The sequence below is a fragment of the Manis pentadactyla genome, chromosome 1 (genome assembly GCF_030020395.1).
Source record: "Manis pentadactyla isolate mManPen7 chromosome 1, mManPen7.hap1, whole genome shotgun sequence".
NCBI lineage: Eukaryota > Metazoa > Chordata > Mammalia > Pholidota > Manidae > Manis > Manis pentadactyla.
Window position 1 is genome coordinate 209,692,379 of NC_080019.1, and position 13,627 is coordinate 209,706,005.

Here is a 13,627-nt window from a genome sequence, read left to right on the forward strand (position 1 = left end):
GTGGTTCCAAGCAACAGCAACGTTACCTGGGAAGTTGTTAGAAGTGCAGATTCTCAGGTGCCACCCTAGATCCCCTGAATCAGTAACTCTGGGAGTGAGACCCAGCTGTCTGTGTTTCAGTGAGCCCACTGGTGATTCTGATTCAAGGATCAGTGTTCTGGTCTTCAGTTGCCTCATTTATGAAATCAAGTTAATAATGCTTTACATGCCTACAGATACAGCCCACATTATATCGTACATGAAGCTCTTAGTAACAGCCCCAAGCTGGGTCCTAATAAACGCAGTGGGGGGGGGGGGGTTAAGGTGTCATACACAAGTCTCTGGAGCTTCAGAGAAGGGGAGACCACTTTCAATTCTCCCCTGATCTTAAAGGCCCTCTCCCTACCTCAAGCACTGAAAAGCAGCATCCCTTCAACACAGCACATGGAGATCAGTCACATAGCAGAACAACTCTGATCCATGCATAAAGAAAACAGAATGCCAAGCTACTGCTTTACAGTGCCATTCCCTGCTGAAATGGTGGACCCCTCTAGGACATTCATGAGCACCCTGACACATAAATAAGACATTGCAGGGCACATCAAATAAGAACACAGTGGTATCACACTTTTAACTAGATGCATTTTATTCCCTTACTACACAAATTAAGATAGTATTAGAGACTGGATCTGAATTCCTAGGATGGTACAATGCCGATATGTGGGTAGAATGTGCTGTATATAATTTTTATCATAGATGGACTCAATCTCTGTCAGCCCGTTTCTCATGTTCATAAAGCAGATACTATCATTACTCATCCCTTATCGCCCATATCTGAGTTCACCTGTATACACTGACAGCTCCTTCTCTATCCATTGCCAGCTCTCTCTGCCTTCCTGCCTTCCTGGGGCTTTCTGGAAGCTTATGTGCCCCCTGGGTGGGGCTGTTGACAGAGCCTGGGGATTTAGCACCTGAGAGGAAACGAGGTCCTTGAGAAACGTGTCCAGCTTCCCTATCCCACCATGGGGCAATTCCACAGTGCATTCTGCAGGAGACCTCAGAGAGGCCCTGGCTGGATTGAACTCCCATTACCCACCACACTAACCAGCCATCAACATACCTCCATTGGCTTTTCTACCCACCTTGTCTCACTTTCCCCACTCCCTCGTTTAATACTTCCTGAGATCACCTTTCAGATTAGCTATGTGCACCTAAGTCCTTATCCCAGGCTTGGCTTTCAGAAAAATAAAATTCAAGTTTTCGTTGCTTGAACATGGTGGAGCTGTTTCCAAATCCAAGCAGTGTGACCCCACAGCCTATGCTGTTTCCCGCTATTTGCTTCCTCAGTAGAGCACTGTCCTGTTTGTAGAGGCACTGATGCAAGTCTTTCATAACATACAAACTGAAAAGTTCAGTCTCAAGTAATCTAGTCCCCAAGCTTCATAAGCCAGACCAGAAATCACTGGGCAACAATGACTGCTTCAATACTAAAAGAAAAATCACATTTTTTATTTATGAAACTATTGAGATCTTTCAAATATAAGAACGCCTCCTCTGTGTCATCAAACCAGTCCCCCATTGAGAGCACTGTTCGATGCGTGTCTCTCAGGAGACTGTAAATGCATTGCAGTTATTGAAAGATGCCCAGCATAACAAAGAAACATTCAGAATTTCCACCCATTGAAACATTGCTGATTTTATTATGCACATCTGCATTTTGGAGACAGCCATTTAAAAAGTCAACTTGAATTACACATATTTTAAAGGAGTTGCACTTCAACTAAACTAAATAGTTTTATTGTACAAAACTGTAAAGGGAATAGAAGATTTCAGTAAGCAGAATAATTCCAGAGGAAAGTACTAGAAGAAATAATACTTTCAGCTATTCTCAGAGAAAAGTGGAGAAACTGAAATGCCTTTGAGATACCTCCAATCTCAATGATCCTATGATAAAAAGAGTAGGGGAAACAATGCCCCTATACAGATCCATTAGCTCTATTTGAATTCCTTTCTGCAGAAATCTTTCACTCTGAAACTTAAAAATGTTACCTGTTCCCAATAATTACTTTGGCTGAAAGTTTGAAATGATGTACAGAAAAAAAAAATAGCTAATGTAGTTTCCCTCTTTCAAATATTTACTAATTATCATTTACATTGTTATCATTATTGAAATATTTTGGCTTTTAATTTTATTCTACCACTTTATTTTTCTACATTACATTCAATACGACTGTAGATACCACCAGCCAGAGTGATAAGAAATCAATTTAACTCATGTTTTAAGGAGTAAATTACTCTTCTTAGGTTGTATGAGAATTCAGGGACATTATACAGTGTTTGAAAAATAGATTAAGGGACAGTTATCTTTACCTAATCACTGTAACCACCATGTGAATTGTCCACTGGGGTCTGCTGGAGACAGGCAAGCCCCCTATGCCCACTTCTGAACCCAGAGGTATTTCAATATAATCATCAAAGCCACATATTGTATGATTTAGGCCCCAGAATTCCCAAGCCTCCATATTACCCCTGAAGTAATGCTGTGTGGTAGGCACTGGTGCTCACCACTCCCAGACCAAAGCTGTCCTTTCCAACTGCATTGTGCTCTAGGATTCCTATTCAACTTCTACATCCTCCACTTAGCCTCTCCCTCCACCAAATCTCCTTCTAAGAGAGCCACTCACTTCTCTTAGTGAGCTTCTGGAAACACCAGTGCCAGCCACCTTTTCTGCAGGTGGGAGTGAGAAGGTGGCTACTTATTGGCCATTAATAAGTTCTGAGCATTTACTATGCCCCAGGCAATGAATTTAGCATCATTCTAGACCCTGAAGGTTAAAAAGGAGATGGGCATCTCTGCCTTCATTGTCCAGTGCCAAAGGCAACACTTGGGGAAGTTTGAGGAGTAAACTCAGAAGATTCTAATCAGACAACTACAGGATCCAGCCCACATGAACTCTCCTGTCAGGTGTGGAGTGTGTAGGAAAATTCTGAGGACAGGAATAAATAAAAATCGGAAGGGTTCATCAGGGTGTTATGTCAAGAAAATAATGTAATTGACTAGAGAAGTAAAGAGTTTCCCAACCACATCTGTTCAGTTATTTCCTTATTTTTGGATTCTTTCTCTGTAAATTAAGTGTGAAGCATGCAATGTCTCTTCTCTTCTCAGCAGTATCTGTCCCTTGCAGTTAAAGTAAAATGCAAATCCTCACCGCATCCTGCTAGCCCCACCAGGATCCCATCCCTGCCTGCCTATTATACCTCAGGATCATCTCCAGCACTCCAACTCCAAATGCATCTGCCTCAGTCACACTGTTCCTCAAACAGCAAACCCAGTTCCTCCTTAGGGTCTGGGCATTTGCTATTCCTTCCATCTGGAATTTTACCTCCTTTTTCTTTTGTTGGCCAGCTCCTTCTCATCCAAGTCTCAGCTTGATGTTAGAGAAATCTCTTTTTTTTTTTTTTTTTATTGAAGGATAGTTGACAACAGCATTGCATTACATTAGTTTCAGGTGTACAACACAGCGACTCAACATTTATATACATGATATTTCTAGGTACCAGCTATCACCATACCAAGTTGTTACAATATTTTGACTATATTCCTTATGCTATACATTACATCCCGGTTACTTATTTATTTTACAATTGGAAGTGTGTTTATATATATATATATATATATATTGTGAGGGCATCTCTCATATTTATTGATCAAATAGTTGTTAACCACAACAAATCTCTGTATAGGGGGGTCAATACTCAATGCACAATCATTAATCCACCCCAAGCCCAATTTTCGTCAGTCTCCAATCTTCTGATGCATAATGAACAAATTCTTACATGGAGTACAAATTCTTACATAGTGAATAAGTTACATGGTGAACAGTGCAAGGGCAGTCATCACAGAAGCTTTCGGTTTTGTTAATGCATTATGAACTATACACAGTCAGTTCAAATATGAATATTTATTTGATTTTTAAACCTGATTTATATGTGGATACCACATTTCTCTATTATTATTATTTTTAATAAAATGCTGAAGTGGTAGGTAGATACGAGATAAAGGTAGAAAACAGAGTTTAGTGTTGTAAGAGAGCAAATGTAGATGATCAGGTGTGTGCCTGTAGACTATGTGTTAATCCGCGCTAGACGAGGGCAATAAACATCCATGTATGCAGAAGATTTCTCTCAGAACATGAGGGGGGAGGTTCTAAGCCTCACCTCTGCTGCTCCCCATTTTCTCACCAGATGGCCCCCTGCGACTGTGCCTGTCTTAGGTTGTTCCTCCCTTGAGGAATCTTACCCGTCTCTGGCTAACCAGTCATCTTCCGGGGCCATACAGGGAAATGTTAAGTTGGTAAGTGAGAGAGAAGCCTTATCGTTTGAAAAGGTTAGCTTTTTACTTCTTTGCAGATTTATGCCCTGTGGCTTCTATGCCCAGCATTTGTCTTGAGGTGTCTTTACCACTTGGAAGAATTATGATACTCGGTAAATTCGACATGTGGCACGAGTTCTATTTAAAGGTTGTGATTAGGTAGAAAGAAGAAAAGCTACAGAAGTAGCAGGCAGAAGAAAACCTGGGAAGATTGATTATTTCTTTGACATATCTTCTTGTAGAGTAACTTCAGCATGGATAGGTTTTAAATGACTAATTAAATTGTGCACACACATTAACATAATAGGAATATAGTTACCTATCCAAAGCATACCTGTAATTACCAGCCATCTCCAGTGAAACCAAGAAAACCAGTTAGGCACCTTAGGCATTTGTGAAAACTTATCTATGATATGGTGGATATTGTCCGACTGAACTTAAACAGTCTGAGAGAATTCAGATAAACTAGAACACCCCATTCCTGGGGACTGTTCATATCCCATATGTTCTTTTAACGATAAATAGTCTGTGGTTGTAAGATTTTGGAGTGCTACAATTTGCACTTCTCCTAATTCTTGGTTGAGTTCCAACAGTATAGATCCAGTCCAATTTTTGTTTTACTGCATGCACAGGCCAGCTTAGATATCTCCTTCATCTTTCCCATGGCAAGTCCAGGAACTGGTGGGATGAGTGCATCTACACCTGCGACAGTGCGTGGATCTTTGTTGAAGTTTTTTTTTTTTTTTCTGATCATCTTCTGTCATGAGTCTTCCCGAGAGTGCTGATGTTGGAAGTTTTTTTCATATCGTATCTTAGTTCATTTTCGGGGTAGCCAAATTAGGCTTTGATCCTCTGTATAAACACAAACAGACCCTTTGCCTACACTTTTATATGTCCTTTATATCATTGTGTAGAACTCATTAGAGGTCACCACATAGGAACTGCATTTTTTTTTTTAATCATTAATCTACACTTACATGACGAATACTATGTTTACTAGACTCTCCCCTATACCAGGTCCCCCCTATATACTCCTTTACAGTCACTGTCCATCAGCGTAGCAACCTGTTGTAGAATCACTACTTGTCTTCTCTGTGTTGTACAGCCCTCCCCTTTCTCCCACCCCGCTATGGATGCTAATCTTAATACCCCCCTACTTCTCCCCCCCTTATCCCTCCCTACCCACCCATCCTCCCCAGTCCCTTTCCCTTTGGTACCTGTTAGTCCATTCTTGAGTTCTGTGATTCTGCTGCTGTTTTGTTCCTTCAGTTTTTCCTTTGTTCTTATATTCCACAGATGAGTGAAATCATTTGGTATTTCTCTTTCTCTGCTTGGCTTATTTCACAGAGCAAAATACCCTCCAGCTCCATCCATGTTGCTGCAAATGGTTGGATTTGCCCTTTTTTTATGGCTGAGTAGTATTCCATTGTGTATATGTACCACATCTTCTTTATCCATTCATCTATCGATGGACATTTAGGTTGCTTCCAATTCTTGGCTATTGTAAATAGTGCTGCGATAAACATAGGGGTACATTGGTCTTTCTCATACTTGATTGCTGCATTCTTAGGGTAAATTCCTAGGAGTGCAATTCCTGGGTCAAATGGTAGGTCTGTTTTGAGCATTTTGATGTACCTCCATATTGCTTTGCACAATGGTTGAACTAACTTACATTCCCACCAGCAGTGTAGGAGGGTTCCCCTTTCTCCACAGCCTCGCCAACATTTGTTGTTGTTTGTCTTTTGGATGGCAGCCATCCTTACTGGTGTGAGGTGATACCTCATTGTAGTTTTAATTTGCATTTCTCTGATAATTAGCGATGTGGAGCATCTTTTCATGTGTCTGTTGGCCATCTGTATTTCTGTTTTGGAAAACTGTCTGTTCAGTTCCTCTGCCCATTTTTTAATTGGGTTATTTGTTTTTTGTTTGTTGAGGCGTGAGAGCTCCTTATATATTCTGGACGTCAAGCCTTTATCGGATGTGTCATCTTCAAATATATTCTCCCATACTGTAGGGTTCCTTTTTGTTCTATTGATGGTGTCTTTTGCTGTACAGAAGCTTTTCAGCTTAATATATTCCCACTTATTCATTTTTGCTGTTGTTTTCCTTGCCCGGGGAGATATGTTCAAGAAGAGGTCACTCATGTTTATGTCTAAGAGGTTTCTGCCTATGTTTTCTTCCAAGATTTTAATGGTTTCATGACTTACATTCAGGTCTTTGATCCATTTTGAGTGTACTTTTAGACAATGGTCCAGTTTCATTCTCCTACATGTAGCTGTCCAGTTTTGCCAGCACCATCTGTTGAAGAGACTGTAATTTCGCCATTGTATGTCCATGGCTCCTTTATCAAATATTAATTGACCATATATGTCTGAGTTAATGTCTGGATTGTCTAGTCTGTTCCATTGGTCTGTGGCTCTGTTCTTGTGCCAGTACCAAATTGTCTTGATTACTATGGCTTTATAATAGAGCTTGAAGTTGGGGAGTGAGATCCCCCCTACTTTATTCTTCTTTCTCAGGATTGCTTTGGCTATTCGGGGTCTTTGGTGGTTCCATATGAATTTTTGAATTATTTGTTCCAGTTCATTGAAGAATGTTGCTGGTAGTTTCATAGGGATTGCATCAAATCTGTATATTGCTTTGGGCAGGATGGCCATTTTGACGATATTAATTCTTCCTAGCCATGAGCATGGGATGTGTTTCCATCTGTTAGTGTCCCCTTTAATTTCTTTTAAGAGTGACTTGTAGTTTTCAGAATATAAGTCTTTCACTTCTTTGGTTAGGTTTATTCCTAGGTATTTTATTTTTTTTGATGCAATTGTGAATGGAGTTGTTTTCCTGATTTCTCTTTCTGTTGGTTCATTGTTGGTATATAGGAAAGCCACAGATTTCTGTGTGTTGATTTTATATCCTGCAACTTTGCTGTATTCCGATATCAGTTCTAGTAGTTCTGGGGTGGAGTCTTTAGGGTTTTTTATGTACAGTATCATGTCATCTGCAAATAGTGACAGTTTGACTTCTTCTTTGCCAATCTGGATTCCTTGTATTTTTTTGTTTTGTCTGATTGCCGTGGCTAGGACCTCTAGTACAATGTTAAATAACAGTGGGGAGAGTGGGCATCCCTGTCTAGTTCCCGATCTCAGCGGAAATGCTTTCAGCTTCTCGCTATTCAATATAATGTTGGCTGTGGGTTTTTCATAGATGGCCTTTATTATGTTGAGGTACTTGCCCTCTATTCCCATTTTGCTGAGAGTTTTTATCATGAATGGATGTTGAACTTTGTCAAATGCTTTTTCAGCATCTATGGAGATGATCATGTGGTTTTTGTCTTTCTTTTTGTTGATGTGGTGGATGATATTGATGGACTTTCGAATGTTGTGCCATCCTTGCATCCCTGGGATGAATCCCACTTGGTCATGGTGTACGATGGTTTTGATGTATTTTTGAATTCGGTTTGCTAAAATTTTGTTGAGTATTTTTGCATCTACGTTCATCAGGGATATTGGTCTGTAGTTTTCTTTTTTGGTGGTGTCTTTGCCTGGTTTTGGTATTAGGGTGATGTTAGCTTCATAGAATGAGTTTGGGAGTATCCCCTCCTCTTCTATTTCTTGGAAAACTTTAAGGAGAATGGGTATTATGTCTTCCCTGTATGTCTGATAAAATTCCGAGGTAAATCCATCTGGCCCGGGGGTTTTGTTGTTTGGTAGTTTTTTGATTACCGCTTCAATTTTGTTGCTGGTAATTGGTCTGTTTAGATTTTCTGTTTCTTTTTGGGTCAGTCTTGGAAGGTTGTATTTTTCTAGGAAGTTGTCCATTTCTCCTAGGTTTCCCAGCTTGTTAGCATATAGGTTTTCATAGTAGTCTCTAATAATTCTTTGTATTTCTGCGGGATCTGTTGTGATTTTTCCTTTCTCATTTCTGATACTGTTGATTTGTGTTGACTCTCTTTTCCTCTTAATAAGTCTGGCTAGAGGCTTATCTATTTTGTTTATTTTCTCGAAGAACCAGCTCTTGGTTTCATTGATTTTTGCTATTGTTTTATTCTTCTCAATTTTATTTATTTCTTCTCTGATCTTTATTATGTCCCTCCTTCTGCTGACCTTAGGGCTCATTTGTTCTTCTTTTTCCAATTTTGATAGTTGTGACATTAGACCGTTCATTTGGGATTGCTCCTCCTTTTTTAAATATGCTTGGAGTGCTATATACTTTCCTCTTAAGACTGCTTTTGCTGCGTCCCACAGAAGTTGGGGCTTAGTGTTGTTGTTGTCATTTGTTTCCATATATTGCTGGATCTCCATTTTGATTTGGTCATTGATCCATTGATTATTTAGGAGCGTGTTGTTTAGCCTCCATGTGTTTGTGAGCCTTTTTGCTTTCTTTGAACAGTTTATTTCTAGTTTAATGCCTTTGTGGTCTGAAAAGTTGGTTGGTAGGATTTCAATCTTTTGGAATTTACTGAGGCTCTTTTTGTGTCCTAGTATGTGGTCTATTCTGGAGAATGTTCCATGTGCACTTGAGAAGAACGTGTATCCTGTTGCTTTTGGATGTAGAGTTCTGTAGATGTCTATTAGGTCCATCTGTTCTAGTGTGTTGTTCAGTGCCTCTGTGTCCTTACTTATTTTCTGTCTGGTGGATCTGTCCTTTGGAGTGAGTGGTGTGTTGAAGTCTCCTAGAATGAATGCATTGCATTCTATTTCCTCCTTTAGTTCTGTTAATATTTGTTTCAGGTATGTTGGTGCTCCTGTATTGGGTGCATATATATTTATAATGGTTATATCCTCTTGATGGACTGAGCCCTTTATCATTATGTAATGTCCTTCTTTGTCTTTTGTTACTTTCTTTATTTTGAAGTCTGTTTTGTCTGATACCAGAATTGCAACACCTGCTTTCTTCTCTCTGTTGTTTGCTTGAAATATCTTTTTCCATCCCTTGACTTTAAGTCTGTGCGCGTCTTTGGGTTTGAGGTGAGTCTCTTGTAAGCAGCATATGGATGGATCTTGCTTTTTTATCCATTCTATTACTCTGTGTCTTTTGATTGGTGCATTCAGTCCATTTACATTTAGGGTGATTATTGAAAGGTATGAATTTATTGCCATTGCAGGCTTTAAGTTTGTGGTTACCAAAGGTTTAGGGTTAGCTTCTTTACTATCTTACTGTCTAACTTAACTTGCTTGTTGAGCTATTATAAACACAATCTGATGATTCTTTATTTCTCTCCCTTCTTATTCCTCCTCCTCCCTTCTTCCTATGTTGGGTGTTTTGTTGTGTGCTCTTTTTAGGAGTGCTCCCATCTAGAGCAGTCCCTGTAGGATGCCCTGTAGAGGTGGTTTGTGGGAGGCAAATTCCCTCAACTTTTGCTTGTCTGGGAATTGTTTAATCCCTCCTTCATATTTAAATGATATTCGTGCTGGATACAGTAGTCTTGGTTCGAGGCCCTTCTGTTTCATTGCATTAAGTATATCATGCCATTCTCTTCTGGCCTGTAGGGTTTCTGTTGAGAAGTCTGATGATAGCCTGATGGGTTTTCCTTTGTAGGTAACCTTTTTTTTCTCTCTGGCTGCTTGTAATACTTTGTCCTTGTCTTTGATCTTTGCCATTTTAATTATTATGTGTCTTGGTGTTGCCCTCCTTGGATCCCTTGTCATGGGAGTTCTGTGTACCTCTGTGGTCTGAGAGGCCATTTCTTCCCCTAGTTTGGGGAAATTTTCAGCAATTATTTCTTCAAAGACATTTTCTATCCCCTTTTCTCTCTCTACTTCTTCTGGAATACCTATGATTCTTATATTATTCCTTTTAGATTGATCACTCAGCTCTCTTAAAATTCTTTCATTCCTGGAGATCCTTTTATCTCTCTCTGCATCAGCTTCTCTGCGTTCCTGTTCTCTGTTTTCTAGTCCATTAGTGGTCTCTTGCATCTCGTCCATTCTGTTTTGAAGTCCTTCCAGAGCTTGTTTTATTTCTGAATTCTCCTTCCTTAGTTCTTGCATATTTCTCTGCAAGTCCATCAGCATGGTTATGACTTTTGTTTTGAATTCTTTTTCAGGTAGACTGGCTAAATCTATCTCCCCAGATTCCTTCTCAGGGGAAGATGTAGCAGATGCCGAAGCTGTCTGGGTTAGTCTTGTCTGGATCATATTTTTTTGCCTTTTCATGTTGACAGGTGCTATTGACTGTCAGCTGGGAGGGCCAAAATTTTCACTTGCTACTGGCCTTTCTTTACTGGGACAACTGCGACCCCTAGTGGCTTGTGTTGGGTAATTGCGTGTAGAGTGGGTCTTTGTGTCTTGCCTGGCCGGAAGGGAGAAATTTCCCTTTCTGTGGGCGGAATTTGTCTCAGGCTGCTTCTCTGCTTTCGCAGCGCCCGGTCGGGTAATGGATGGGGGGGCTGCTTGACTATTTGCCTCTGTGAGGGGTCTCAGAGCTGTTGCCCAGGGGGTTAGTGCACCCAGTTTTCCCTGTAATTTCCAGCTGCTGTACTGTGACCTGGGTTGTTTCCGTCAAGCTGTTAAGTCCCTGTCCCTTTAAGACTTTCAAAAAGCCCCCGCTTTTCTTTGTCACAGGGGCATCAGCTTCAGCACCCGCTCAGAGGTCTTACTCCCTGTTCCCCCAGTATCCAGGGCCCCCTGGGCATGTACTGTGTCTGCGCTCTGGCCCGGATGGCTGGGGCTGGGTGTTCGGCAGTCCTGGGCTCCGTCTCCCTCCCGCTCTGCCTATTGTTCTCCCGCCGGGAGCTGGGGGGAGGGGCGCTCGGGTCCCGCCGGGCCGGGGCTTGTATCTTACCCCTTTCACCAGTCGCTGGGTTCTCGCTGGTGTAGCTGCAGTCTGGCCACTGTCCTGCGTCTTCTGGTCTCTCTTTTAGGGCTAGTTGTGTTTGTTGTATTTTCAAAAGTATATATGTTTTTGGGAGGAGATTCCCACTGTCCTACTCACGCCGCCATGTTGGCTCCGCCTCCTAGAGAAATCTCTTTGTTACCCATTCTACAGTAATGCTGCTCCACATCCATTCATTCACTGATGAATGGTAAGCACTGTGTTCCAGCACTGGCCCTGGGAGATAAAGCAGGGAACAAACTGGTCGAGTACTTGCCCCAAGATACTTAAATTCCAGTGAGAGTGTTGGATAACAAACAGAGAGGGAAGGGAGCTCCTGAAGGGTGTTCATTTCCTGGCTTGCTTCCCCAGGCATTGCCATTAGCCGGCTGCATGCCTGGATGGAAGGTCACACCTCCCACTGGCTCTTCCTCACCACACAGCCATGACCTAAGTTTCCATAATTGTCTTTTTCCCCTTGAGTACCTCCTCATTAATCCCAGGGTACTACATATTCCCTTGTAGTTTCTCTATAATCTGCCTCTATCTTTATGGTTACTTTATTCAAATCCTCAAATTACCCAATAGGTGAGTGCCAGGAGCCTCAGAGTTATGGCAGACCTCACTGGGAAGATCATAATTAGTCAGAAACCTATAGGCAGTGAGGGAGCCAGCAGAGGGATAGCCAGGAAAAACATTTGCTGAAAAAAAGTCAGCACATGTAAAGAACCTGTATTAGTTTTGTACTGCTGCACAACAAAGTAAAATACAGTGGCTTAAAACATTCATAGCTCCTATAGATCAGAAGTCTGGGCACAGTATTACTGGGTTCTCTGGGCAGGGTCTCACAGGGATGAAATCAAGGTGTTGGCTGGGCTACTATGTCATCTGAGGCTCAGGGTCCTCTTCCAGATCATTCAGGCTGTTGGAAGAATAAAGTTCCTTGTGGTGACCAGACTGAGGTTCCATTCCCATGTTGTCTGTCAGCCAGAAAGCTGCTCTCAGCAATAGGAAGACACTCCATTCATTACCATGGGACCCCTCCGTCTTCGTGCTGCTAATAAACAACTCCTCAAATGTCAAATTTCCCTCATGCCTTGAACCTCTGACTTTCTCTGTGTCTGACTTCAAAACCCAAGTTTAAAGGCTCATGTAATCAGATCACACCCACCCAGATAATCTCTCCATCTCAAAGTCAACTGATATGGGACTTTGATTATGCCTGCAAAATCCCTTCCCAGCAGTACCTAGATTGATGTTTGATTTAACAACTATCAGATGGTATGTAAACATCAGAACCCTGGAATCCTAGGGGACCATCTTGGAATTCAGCCTACCACCACATCTAAAGCAGGAACAAGCCTCTTGTACTTGAAAAATAACAAGGGATCAGTGTTGGTAACACTGATCAATGTGGGCAACAAGAGTACTGGACAGTCAGGATCAGAGGTGGTGGGACAGAGGAGACAGCAGTTGATGAAAACCCAGAATACAGGCCAACGTGGGGACTTTGGTTCTTACTCTGAGATCATAAGCCCTTGAACTGAGTAGCATGATCTGACTGTGTGTTAGAAGTATTACTCTGGCCACATGAAAATAGACTACAGGGGACATGAGGACTGAAGCAGAGAGACCACTAAGAGGATATTGTAATAATGCAGGTGGAAGAGGATGCTGGCTTGGACCAGGGTGGAGATGATGAGGAGTTGAGAAAGAGTCAGATTCTAGATATAAATTGGAAGGGAACCCTAACAAGTTTGCTAGTGGATTAAATATGGGCCATGAGGGAAGTAAGGGGTCAAGTTTTTTCTTCATCCTACTGTCATTCTTTTAAAATACCTAATTTTTGTATTTGTGGCTCTCTTAGAATATTTCACCTATGTACTTTATTAGTTAGTATCTGCTGGCTCTTCCTGCAAAGGAAGCTCCATTAAGGCTGAAACACTCTTGTCCACTTATACCCCAGTGCCTAAGCAGATTCTGACACAGTAGGCATTCAACAGACACTTGTTGAATACATGAATGAGTGAATGAACAAAGAAAGAAGTAACTTTTGCATATCAGGCACCAAAGTTCTTATCACAAAGTATTCCAATATAGCAGGAGTGAAAAGCAGATATCTCCTTTAATACATTCCGTGGGATCAGATTCAAATCGAACAAAATATTTTGTCTAAATATATTGGCCTTATCAGAGGAAAAGATCTGATTGTGTCAAATGTTACATGACTTACAGATTAGATTTCCTCACATGTATCCTAGGTGTTTCACATGCCAACATTCTCCTCTATCAACTGGGGTTTCATTTAAGTGTTTTTTTTTTTTCTATTTTTCTTTATCTTCAACAGTCATGGTTTCCAGTTTTCAATTTTGTAGACTTTCTGGAAGAGATTTCTATTGCCTCCAGTAAACATAATGCTTTGCTAATTTTTAAGGTAATGTTCACTTGGTTCAGCTGTTGGGCAGT